This window comes from Cyprinus carpio, chromosome B2 (genome assembly GCF_018340385.1).
Source record: "Cyprinus carpio isolate SPL01 chromosome B2, ASM1834038v1, whole genome shotgun sequence".
Taxonomy (NCBI): domain Eukaryota; kingdom Metazoa; phylum Chordata; class Actinopteri; order Cypriniformes; family Cyprinidae; genus Cyprinus; species Cyprinus carpio.
In genome coordinates, this window is record NC_056598.1 from 32,133,978 (window position 1) to 32,147,506 (window position 13,529).

The window sequence follows — 13,529 nt, forward strand, 5'->3', positions numbered from 1 at the left end:
GCTTAAAAAAATAATTATAATTAAAAATAAATGTCAGTATTTATCACTTGGTTATATAAGTACATATATAATATTGTGTGATGTTTCTCGTCAATATTAGCTTTCTCATAAGATATAAATATATTGTTTGAAAAAAAGAACATTAGAAAAAGTTACTTCAGGAACTGCCATGAAACAGATGCTATATGTATTGCCTAATTATATGTAATATACCCGTGTACCATAAATATAAATTATGAAAGCCCGATAATATATATACTTATATATATATAGATATAGCGATAGTATATATATAGAATATATATACTTTGAATAATATGCAGTTATCTGAGAAAATGAACCCTGTTTTTTTCTCCTGAATTCTGTAAGGTTTCTACTCACAAATCTCAGGTTTATGAAGCTTGAAGAGTGTTAGTTTAGTAAAAGGAGAAGTTTTTGGCGAGTGCTTTATCTGTGATGTCTGAAGCCGTGTGAGATATTGGCTTTTATATTACTGTAATGTTATCTAAACACTGGGGTGAATCGATGTCTTCTGTCAGCTTCTGTTAAGTGTAAACCGCTACATGCACTGGGGATATAGATAAGGGAGATTTTTTTGTTGTTGTCATATTTATCTTGGCTTGATTCATCTTTGTCTGAGACTTACACTATTAAGATAAAGCACAGTAATATTAGGGGTCTCATAGGCTATAATGCTGAAGGTATATGATAAAATAATAATCATAATTTGCATTTTTGATTGTTTTTTTACGGTTTTTTTAGATGACATTAAGCTTTCTGAGCCCTGTGTTCAATCTTCAGTTTTAAGTTAACGGGTGATTTTAACAACCAGTTAAACTCCTGTAAACAGTTCCTCCTGTTAGGGGAAAATTAGCTCAAATTGTTGAGCACTCTGTGTTTTATAGAGTAAATCAGGACAAGCCATATCCCCGGCCCAGGACAGATCTCGCAGCTAGCATCTGGCAGCGCTTCTCACGTCTGCCTTTCTTACGATTATGTCTCACCTTGTGGCTAAAATGATCTCCATTAGGAAGCATTACATATGATGGTGCTCGGGGCCTGTGCCGCATCCGGAAAATATCGATTGTTGGTAGAGAAAAACACTCTAAAAATACTTTAATACTTCATTTGACGCTTGGTGTTCTGGCTATTTGAGGCTAGTGCCTACAAACAAAGATGCTCTCATGATTAGCTGCTGTTTTGCTATTGTAAGAACAACATCGGACGCCGGGGTGCTGAGTGATGTAAATTAGTCACCGGAACTCCATTAGCAGCATCTCAATAGCACAAACACACACATGAAGCATTAAACATGCACACATTCATGTTTTTCATTGGGTCAAACCCAAGGAAATATTGGGATTTTCATGAGTTTTTTTTTTTTTTTTTTTTTTTAATAAAGAGCTTTAATTTGTTCGAATGTTGTGTACGCATTTCTTGGAAGCCCTGGTTTGATAAATGGTCTGAATACTGTATCCTGCTAGTCCTAAAAGTGTCTTTAAATTAGTGCCGTCAACGATTTTATCCACGATTAATTGCATACAAAAAAGAATTGTGTTGCTTAATATATTTTGCGGTGTCTGTATATATAGCAGAACAGTATAAGGTTTAGAAAATATTTACATGTCTATATTCATATTCATATTATTTATAAGTCAATATATTTAATATATAAACATAGCATGTTTTTTTTCTGAAATATATACATGCATGCGTGTGTGTGTGTTTATATATACATAATAAATATACACAGTACACATGCATATATTATGAAAACAGAAACTTTTATTTTGGATGTGATTAATCGCGATTAATCATTTGACAGCACTACTTTAAATGTTTTTAATTCAGTTTAAATTTAAGGTCATAAAAAGTCTTAAATTGTATAACAGAAGGTATTAGGTTTAGGGGATGGAAAAACAGGAATTGCAGTAGACCTAATGTAATGATGAAACATCAGAAGGCAATGATTGAAGTAAATAATTCACATGCATATTTCAAAGTCAAAACATAGCACTTTTATTTTTAAGGTTTCAGCTTTTAAAACAGTTTGCAGTCAGTGAATACTGCACATTTAAGATAAGCATATCATCTACTGTTGATGAATTAAGGTTTACATAATGGTGTTTATATTGTAATATGTTGTAGATAATTATAAGAAAATGTTTATTTCCCTCATATTTTGAAATGAGCAGCTGGAGGTAGCATAGACATGTCAAAACAATAGTCCTGTTGTATTTTTTGTTTTTTTTGTTAGTTTTTTAGTTCTGCATTATGCATATAATCTTTCATTTTTTCTGGCTATTATTGGCACTTTTTACGAGTATTGGCACAATAAATGTATTGTCTTTCTTTGAACACATTATTATCCTATCAACAAATCCCCTTTTGAGTTAGGTGATAATATGGTTCATCATCATGTCTTTAACTGGCCCTTGATGCTTGTGCTTGTTTGCTTATTCTCTTTCCAGGGTACACGGGGGGCACTTGCTGAAGTCTTTATGCTTCTGCAGTATGACCTTTCCTTTTCATCCACATCGTCTATCAAATCACCATCCACAGTTTTGCTGGCTGCAAAACTCTATTGATTCTGAATTCAACTGTAAGTTATGCTTTCTCTCAAAAACTAATATACAGAGTTTTCAGGAGGGTTCATCAAGGTTGCCATAAGTTCATGCTTGCGCCATAGTATATGTTGGTGACTGGAAAGTTTTGCGTGCAGAATTACGATTTACAATTTTATTTTATTTTATTTTATTTTATTTTATTTTATTTTATTTTATTTTATTTTATTTTATTTTATTTTATTTTATTTTATTTTATTTTTTTGTTTCTATTTTATCTTTTATTTTTTTTATTTATTTATCTTTTTATTAAATTAAAAATTAAATCTAATATATTAAATATTTGTATTTCAGCATTATTGTTTCATAATTTTTTTTATATAATTTTTTGCTCTATAATTTTTCATTTTTTTTTTTTTTTCAATTTTTTTTTTTAATATAATTGTATGTGTAATTTTTTTTATTATTATTATTCATGTTTTATTTCATCTTCATGTTTTATTTAATTATTTTTATATTTTTGAGTGAAATGTGACATTTTTTGTGAAATTCATTTTACAGCATATGACTGTAAAACCCTTCTGGCACATAGAGACCCCAGGCAATAAGTGTTTAATGAAGCTTTATGTACGTTTGTGTGACTGTGAAACGGCCCTTCATGCTGCATAAACACTGTTTGATAGCAAAGAAAGTTAGGAACAGTGTTGCGCGAATCGGTCACACATCAGTAGAAGAAACGTAGGCTTCGTAATTCTTTTTAGTCTCGTGTCTGTAAATAAAGACTGTGAAGAAGTCTAGAGTGTTTCAGAGGAGGACAGAGTTTTTGCTCAGGGTCCTGACCCTCAGAGGTGTTTAGTGAATGTCTGCATCGCTCCCTGACCCGCTTTCTGCTTACCATGCTTATTTTATCATTGTACTGCCAGCCATGAAATTATGGACCAATGAAGGAGACAAATTGGCAAATGATTTCTCTCTGACAGCTGACACAGGGGAACATTAGATTGAGATGATGACATTTATAACCTCAAATCACTAAAAATGACCATAATGACCATTATTACAATTTGTCATATATATATATATATATAATATATAATATATATCTATAGATATATATATATATATAATTCTTATATATATACATTTTATTTCTTTACATATTTTTGCATTTATTCATTTAATTATTTTTTAATTGAAAAATGTTTCCTCTGACAGCCAGCACAGGGGAACGTTAGTTTAAAATGGTTTATTTTTTTATTTTTTTTTATATTGTATTTATTTTTTAGTTGTATACATGTATACATTCTTGTTCCTGTTTTATTTACAATTTTTTTTTTTATTGTATTTTTTTTTTTTTTGCTGCTGTTTTTTCTTCTCAGTTACTGTTTTTGATACTTTGGAAATAATGTATTTTGTAAATTTATGCCAGAAATTAACAAGAAAAAGAATAGCATAGGAAAACTATGCTTTTATGTGCTGGGTTTTCTCATTTTAAACAGGAACAGCATTACAGATGTATTTTAATTCAATCTACATTTAATGTGCTGAAAAAGTTGTGCTTGTGTCAAATCAAGAAGATATGTTTTGTATGTCTTCTTTAACTTTAAATAACCGTGTGGGAGGCTTATGGGAAATGTGCCACTTAGATTTGTCTTTGCCCTCCAATTGTTCTCGTCTGAATAATGAAAACATTACTCACGTCCCACTGAGACCGGAGACGATTTACTGTTTCTACTAATGTTTCGATTCTGGGAATGACAAAAGCGTTCAACTTTCTTATAACCCTTTTCAGAGCTGATGATTAGACATTTTGTTTTACTTAGACACTTTCACTTCTGTCCTGGTGTGACTTTTGAACTCAGTAAGTGTTCATATTTCCATCATATAGGTCTTTATGTACTTGGTAAAATATTAAACTCAATCATATTAGATTTCTTTTATCACAACATTAGGCAAGCTTAAATGTGTCTAAGTAGCCTCTGTACCCCAGCTGTTTTAACATTTTAATCCCTAAAATGTATCTGTTTTAATGCTACTAATTCTTATGTTGTTAGCTACTGGTATCTATTCCATTAAGTACTAGTGCTTATTTATTAGCTGCTGCTAACTTTTGTCTAGCATAGGAAGATTTGTTATGATTAGCAATTACAACAGGTATTCTACACCTAATGATTAACTAGAATCTACTAGTATCTAATCACAAGCAATAGTGGTAACACTTTAATTTAGGGACCAATTCTCACTATTAAATAGTTTCTTGAATATTGGCTGTTTATTAGTACTTACAAAACACATATTCCGCAAAACCATTGTCCACATCCCTTAATCATATCCAATACCTAAACTTAACAACTACCTTATTAACTATTAATGAGCAGTAATTAGGAGTTTATTGAGGCAAAATTCATATTTGTATTTTTAGTTACTTTAATAATGACAATTTGACTTTAAAATAAAGTGTAACTGTAATAGTTTTTAATAAATAATTACTAGTATCTAATTAATACTTAGCAGTACTATTTAAAAAGATACTTGTAGTCACTATTGGAATACATACTAGTCAGAACTGAATAGTTGATACCTGAATGACAGATCCATACAGAAGTCAACAGATAAAATTTGTGTTACCAATAACAACAGGATAGTTACTTGTCGCTATTCAAATAAGTACTTATATCTATTTAAGAGGTACTAGTATCTAATTAAGTACCAGTATACAATATTCTAGTATTCAATGAATAAGTACTAGTGTCTAATGAATGAGTACTAGTGTCTAATGAATAGATACTAGTTTCTAATGAATAGGTACCAGTATCTACTAAATGAGTACTAGTATTTAATGAATGAGTACTAGTGTTTAATGAATTGGTACCAGTATCTAATGGTATTGTAGGATCTAATGAATAAGTACTAGTGTCTAAAGAATGAGTACTAGTACCTAATAAATATAAACTAGTTTCTAATGAATAGTTACAGTATCTACTAAATGAGTACTGGTATTTAATGGATGAGTACTAGTATTTAATTAATGAATACTAGTATTTAATGAGTGAGTACTAGTATCCAATGATTGATGCAAGTATCTATTAATTATATGATGTTATTTGTAGGTTATAGTGTCTAAAAAATTAGTACTAGTACTTAATGAATAGAAACTATTTTCTAATTAACAAGTACAAGTATCTACTAAAAACGTACTAGTATTTAATGACTGAGTACTAGTGTTTAATGAATGAGTTCTAGTATCCAATGAATTGGTACCAGTATCTAATGCTGTTTTAGTATCTAATGAATAAATACCAGAATCTACTAAATGAGTACTAGTATTTAATGGATGAGTACTAGTGTTTAATGAATGAATACTATTATTTAATGAATGAGTATTGGTATCCAATGATTGGTACAAGTATCTAATGTTATTGTAGTATCTTATGAATAAGTACTAGTGTCTAAAGAATGAGTAGCTAATGAATAGATACTATATTTTTATTATTAATTTGTTGAATAATGAATAATGAATAAGTACCTGTATGTGTTATATTATTTATTGTATTTGTTGTATTGTTTATTGTGTTTGTACTAGTATCCAATGAATTGGTACCGGTATCTAATGGTATTATAGTATCTAACGAATGAGTACCAGTATCTAATCAAATAAATACTAGTATCTAATAAGTACTAGTGTATGAGTACTAGTATCTAATGAATGAGTATCTAATGATTAAGTACTAGAGTATAAAGAGTACTAGTATCTAATGAATGAGTATCTAATGATTAAGTGCTAGTATTTTTAAAAAAGGTAAAGAATATGCACTAGTAGCCAACAAATAAGTACTAGTACCTAATGGAATAGATACTAGTAATAAGTAATAGTAGCATAAAAATAGATACTAGTATGTTTTATAGATTAAATGTTCAATTAAATGCCATAACCCTGATAACAGTCATCATGGAGTATTAGTCAGAATGATGGTAATAATGCTGTTTAGAATTAATGGTATTGTAGAATTTTGATGGGTTTCTATCCTCCTTGATGGGATGAAATGGAATCTTGGAGTGATGAGTGATGCGTGGTGTTTTCCTTTTTTCTACAAATAGATATTCATAATATTTGCATCCACACATTCAGTTGGTGTCATTAGACAAACATCCAGTCAGTGTAATATTGTCCGTCAGTGTAATGTTGGGCTGAATCCAGGCAGTGAGTCTGTCGGTAAGAGACTTCAATCTCAAAGGCTATTCAATACCTAATTACTCTCCTAATTTACTAAGAACACAGTCTGACGCATTGATTTGTGATTACTGTAAATAATACAGACACGTCTGAAGTTGAGCTCATTTTCCTTTTGCAGCTCTAACGGATGTCAGATATTAAAGCAGTAGGCCGTGCTTTACAGTGATTTTACAGTAAATATAATATTTGAATGGTTTTATTTGTATACATCTTAGAAATCAGCTAAATAAAAGATAAGAGAAAAGTGTAATTAAAGAGAAAAAAGTTCTCTATAAATTCAGATAAAAACAGGTAAAATATAGATATAACACACTGTTAAAAATGTATAAATTATATCAGTATGACTATATTGGTTTCAGTTATTTTTTCTGTATGCATTTATGTATCTATTTAATGTTTTATTGTTACATTTTTAATTATTTCTATATATGTTTCTTTTTTTATTTTCATAAAAAATAGGTTGAATTTTAACAAATGGTTGATATTAGATAAGCATATCACATTTTTTTTTTTTTTTTCCAATTTAAATCCAGTGTAATTTGAGTTTTGAATGTTACACACCAATACTCTCTGCTGGTTATTACTGAAAAAAAAAACCAAGAAAAAAAAAAAACAATACTTCTCTGTAAATACAAAAAAAATCTAGATATAACACGCTAATGATAAAAAGTGTATTAATTATATCAAATTGATTATACTGGTATCAGTTAATTTTTTACGTATTATTTAAAAAATATTTTTATTACTTCATTATATTATTTTAACATTTTAATTATTTTCTTAATCATTTATTGTTTTTTTTTAATTAGTTTGAATTAATTAATTTTATTGTAATATTTACAACTTCAGTAAATCAGCTAGACAAAATAAAGAACAAAGGGCAAAAGTGCTTCTCTTTAAATAGAAAGTCCTGCTCTTTTTAAAGATTACTTGTCATCTCATCACATTAATCATCTCTAGATGGACTAATTCAGTCTTCCTCAAAGTAGCTCAGAAATGACCCACAGTGACCCTGCAGTTAGACAAAGCAAATCTCCTTGGCTCTTGTCATTGTTTTATGAAAGCCTACGGCGCGAGTAGTTATCGGGTGAATCACCCTGCGCTTTCAGAGTCAGTGTGCTGGAAAATCCTATACAATGGTAAAGCTTTATCTTTTCTATTTACCAGGTTCAGCGTGGGAGAAGTCAATACGACAGATTGGTTTCGAGAGGTGAGTCCAAGCTCTTATTTTAAACACAAGCCTATAAACTGCCTTGGAAACATTTTATGAAGGTTTCATTTAATGCCTGTTTATCAAACTCTCACATGTTGCTATTGTGGATTTGAAAGGTTTTTAATTGGAAAAGTTTTTACTGCGTGAAATCTCTTGGCCTGTCTTTTACAACTGCTTCTTTATAGAAAGACACTAAACCTGCAACAAGCACTGCAAAAACAACCCCGATTATTGATTGAGTTTTTATGGAAAGCTTTGAGGAGGAAACGAGAAAATATTGTTGCTATCAGGACTTTGAGATATATGTCTATATAATTTTGCACTTTTTTTTTTGGTTTTATTTATTTTTGGAAATGTTATAAAATTGTTTTTATTATTAGTTTGTTATTTGCTGATGATAATTAAATTATTGATACTAGCTGAAAATAATAATATTATTAATAATAAATAATATAAATGTATAATTATAATGATTATTATTATTATTTGTAGTATTAGTAGTATATAAGTAATTATGAATACATTGCATTTTAGTTTTTTTAATTTTATTTCAAGTAACGAAAGTGTTTTTTCATTTATTTTTTAATTTATTTCAAGAAACAAAAGTTTAATTAAAGTGTCTTTTTTGTGTGTGTGGTTAAAGTTAAATAACAACTCATGGTCTATGTTTTTTGTTGTAAAAACTAACATTATTAGTCAAAATAATAATAGAAATTGTATTTTATATGTATATGTACTGTATTTTATATATAATCATTTCCTATTTTTACCTGTTTTAAATCAGTTTTTAAATCATTTTAAAAGTTTTTAAATTTCTTGTTTTATTGTTGTGATTATTTTTTTATGATTATTTTACTTCTCTTTTTTGTAAAAGCACTTTGAATTACCATTGTGTATGAAATGTGCTGTATAAATAAAATGCCTTGCCTTGCCTAGAAAAAAACATTACCATTTAGTGATATTAACCTTTCGAATAGTAGCACAGTGCAACTAGTTTTGTTTTCTAGTACGATACTGTAAGGATATTGTTTTATTCCCAACACACAAAATCACTTAGAAGCGTGTAATATCTTGCACACATAAGAGGGATGTGTTTTCAGTTTGAAGTACTTCAGCAAACAGAGACAGATAAGGAACATTACACACTCCACTTACGCTGTGGCCAGCTGTCTGCCATCCAGCAGCGCGGCTCCAAACTTCAGCCTCCAAACCAGCGCTTCCCTGATGAAACATTAACCCAATTAAACTGACCCACTGTTGACAGCAGCCCGATTTTTCAAGGCCTATACCTTTGATGTTTGTGTGCGCTTGGTCTAACTGTGATTGTATTAAGTGCGGTTTCCTGAGTACGGGAATCTACACCTGCACCTTTTTCCAAGCAGTGCTGGTCGGATGGCTCGATTCACCATAAGTGGCAGGAAGTTCGGCTGTAAACTGTTAGACATCCTAATTGACCTGTTAGTTGAGCGAAGGCATTTATCTGTGAATATACGGCCCGCTGATGTCTCTCTGCTCCACCGACCGACCGGCAGCGAATCATGAGCGAATGAGTTGATGCAGGAATGATTGAGAAATGGATGTTTAGGGTCTGAAAATCATTGTAAGAGCCGATATTAAGAACATAATCTAGTGGAAGAGAGAGATCCTGAAGACACATCCACCAAAATGGAAATTAAAATGATGCCAAAAGAGCTCTTAAAGCTGTTGTGTTTATGATATGCAAATCCCAAAAAAAAAAATTTTGGTTATAATTTTTTGAATTTTTTATTTTATTTTTTTTTTTTTATTTATTTTATTTTATTTTTTCTATTTTATTTTTTCTATTTTATTTTTTTCTATTTTATTTTTTTCTATTTTATTTTATTTATTTATTTTTTATTCTCAAAGAGACATAAAACATTTTATTTTATTTTATTTTATTTTACTTTATTTCATTTTCCTCTTAAATTGAAATAACAGTTATGGCAACAAGAGGCAGAATACATTTAGTTTTTTTTTTTTTTTTTTTTACAATCTGCAAACAATCCTCTGCATTTTCAATGAACTAACGGCAAAGGAAAAGGACATGCTATGCTAGATTCTAAATTCTCAGACTTTTCATTTATTGTAAACCGAATACTTGAAATCCATAGTGACCTTTGTTTTTTATCTGATATACTTGGTAAGTTTTTGGTGCAGATACAGTAAAAGTCTGCTGTTTACTCAAACATTGAGTCATGCTAACTTAATATTTCTAATATAGGACTGTATCAAACACATCCTGTGATGTCTGATGCCATATGAAACATGCATTTCTGTTGTATTTCTAGATGCATGAATAATGCACGCTTTAGTACTCCTCAAGCAACATATATCTCTGACCAGATAAATTATATATTGTATAAACACATCAATCATCCATCCATCTCAGATTATTGTATTCATCATATGTTTTCCTTCATTATAACGGCTTTTCATTGTCTGAATGATCAACAAAAACACTGGCCCCTTCATTCAGACCTGTTTTTGACTAATGCACCCAACACAAAAGACTATGCAGGACTTCATTTCACTCTTGTGTGAGTTTCAGAAGAACCCAATATGTGGTTTAATGAGAAATATTTATACTCTTTTAATATGGTGCAAGTCTGATTTTAAACTGAACTGGGGTGGGGAAGCATATAAAAAACGGCGCATAACAGATGTGTGAGAAGCTCGAGCTGGGAAAATGCTGCCGGAAAAAAATCGCTGCGTTCTCACAAATGGTTTTCCGCCTCACAGATGGGCAGACGCGGCTGCGGTTTAATGGGAATTCTCTGGGCAATGCTAGTTTGTTTGTTATAGTCACAATCACCTGTAACATGTTTCACGTGAATAACTGCACATCTGCACTTCTGTTTAAAGAGAAATGTATGTGGAAGAATGATGCATATGCTTCAGTAACTGTGTGCTGATGTGCTGTCTGTGTTTGTAGTGTTATTGGTGCAGACGCAGGCAATGGTAATCCGAGTTTCCTGCCGGACATTGGGATGTTCATGGCCAGTCTGTCCGTGTGGCTGCTGTGCAGAAAGCTGGTCCACAAGCGTCCAGTGAAGAAATGGCCCAGGACAACCATGACTTTGAGCCCGAGGAGGAGAAGGTTGGGTCAGGGTTCCTGCATCCCTGATGAATTACTCAAACACACATCTGCTGCTCGCGGTCACACACCTGCACACAAACACTGAGCACAAGTGCCGGTCCGAGGAAATTTCATGGAAATTTGCTAGATACATTCATGCACACAAATTGCTATTCATAATTCCTCTTGAAAGTCTATTCTAAAATTGTTTAACAATTGTCTTTTATAAAAATAATAATTTATACCATGTAAATTCGTAAAGTTACTATCTACTACTATACTACTACTAATACTCATTCTTCGTCTTCTCTTTCTAATTCTAATTCTAATTCTAATTCTAATTTCTAATGCTAGTATATACCAGTTCAGCTCTAAATTTTTTTTTTATTTTATTTGCAAAAGTTTATTATAGTAATACCAATGCAACAATCTATAGTCTTTCTTCATAACTAATATTAGTATTCTATATAGCTTGTTTATCGTACCCGACAAATAAAAAAACAACGTTAATCATTAACCATTAAATGGTATATAATAATTCGCAAGTTAAAAAGTTAACAATACATATTAATCTTAATATCTACACCAAAACAACAACCACAAACAAGCAACACGCAATCCTATAATAATAATAATAATATCTTATTATTATTATGTCTGATCCCTAGAAACCAAACCCAATGCTAAACAATTCTGGTCGTATTAATTCCTTAGTTTTGTTATGGTTTTTTATTTTTTATGTTGTGGTCAATACGGGTAATAATACAACTTGGGCTTGCCTTTGATTTTCTTTTTGTCCCAGACAACGAATTTATTCAAGGATGCAGTTAGAGCTTCATCAAGATAATAATATTATAGGGATTCACCCACGCTAATTCTCCTAATATGCTTCAAAGCGTTGTCTCAGAGGCCAATCCCGCCAGGCGGTATCGAAATAATGTCAGCAAATCTATAATATATTTGATAAGTAGCCAAATTTTTTACTTTTTGATTTTTTTCGAATCTCCATATCATGTAGTGTGCTACGGGCATAATTAATTGTCTTTAGTCATCGTATAATAAATTGTGTCATTATTAAGTTTATTATGTCTGTTTCTCGAAACCAAAACCCAGCGCTAGAATTAATTTAGCATGAGTATTGAATTAGTTAACTTTATTTTATTTTCATGTGGTCAGATATTTTTGAATAGTAACTTTTGATTGACTTTTTGTCCCAGATGATTGTATTCTTACTGTGCTATAGTTCCATAGTCCTCTCATAATATCAGCCCGATGCTTGCTTTCCTTCTCCACATCGATAAAAAAAATCTATACTCAAAGTCAACTCAAGGCTGTCAATAGATTAATCAGCTTATTGCTGAAGATAGCAAGATTAAAAAATCCTGTATGTGTGCTAAGTAATATTTATGCGTTGTGTTAGGATTGAATGCAAAGTTTGGCATGCATTTGCACCAAAGCCTCAGCAGAAGTGTTGTTAAAGTTATACTTCCACTGTGTGTAGACAATGTCATGAATCACACATTTTCTGATACTCATACACCAAATGCTTTGGCTTGCGAACCTTTTTGCATATTTTCCACAGAGAGAGCTGAGAAAAAACGCCTTAACAACAAACTTGTATTACATGAAAGATCAGCTAGGTCAAGTTATCGGATAGGGAGTATGTTATAGGATGAGGAAGGAGACCTTACTATTTTTTTGACTAGACTTGTAAAACAGCTCATAAGTATATTCTAGCTTTCCTCATGTACCAACTTGATATCATCAGCTTTTTAATATCTAAAGAATGGCAATGGCTTGATGACGTTGTTTTATTTAAGAAAATAGTTTAATTTAATGTACTAATTTAATTAAATTTTTAAAATGATTGGTGTCTTTGGCTTTACATTACCACTCCCAGAAGATCTCTCCTAAAACGTTTGTTTGTCAAGCTCTAGAGTACACTGTTAGATTAGACATTAAACTAATCACATAGAACATTTTTTTTAAGGTTTATTTTTAAATTACTCTGCATACCAGAAGAGGACATTAATAAAGTTAAAGTTATTAAGAGACTTACTGGATTGGTGTAAAGAAGTGCTGTAGAAGAAATGCGTTTACCGAGTGTTTATGTGCTACTTTGTGACCGAGGAAGTAGTGAGAGGACCTGTGCGAACGGCATGTACATATGGTAGCCAATTAAAGCCGGATGACCTACCGTCTTGAGTGCTGAGTACAGGAGTAACTGAACCAGAGTAACGTGCTCTGAACAACTCTTAAGACGTACAAATGTCCTTAAAATGTGCTGGGTATGCCTGATGACTAATATGATCTAGTTGGAATCATGACAGTGTATCTAGGCAATGAAAAACATTAAGTCATGCATTTTTTGTTCTATTTTTGTACTGTCAGTTGTATTTTTCATCTGTTTTATGTCAAGTT

At 31.0% G+C, this 13,529-nt stretch overlaps 1 pseudogene; it reads left to right on the forward strand.

Annotated features, from left to right (window-relative positions):
- The window catches only part of LOC109060107, a 95,700-nt pseudogene that overhangs the window by 17,155 nt on the left and 65,016 nt on the right, over window positions 1-13,529 (forward strand).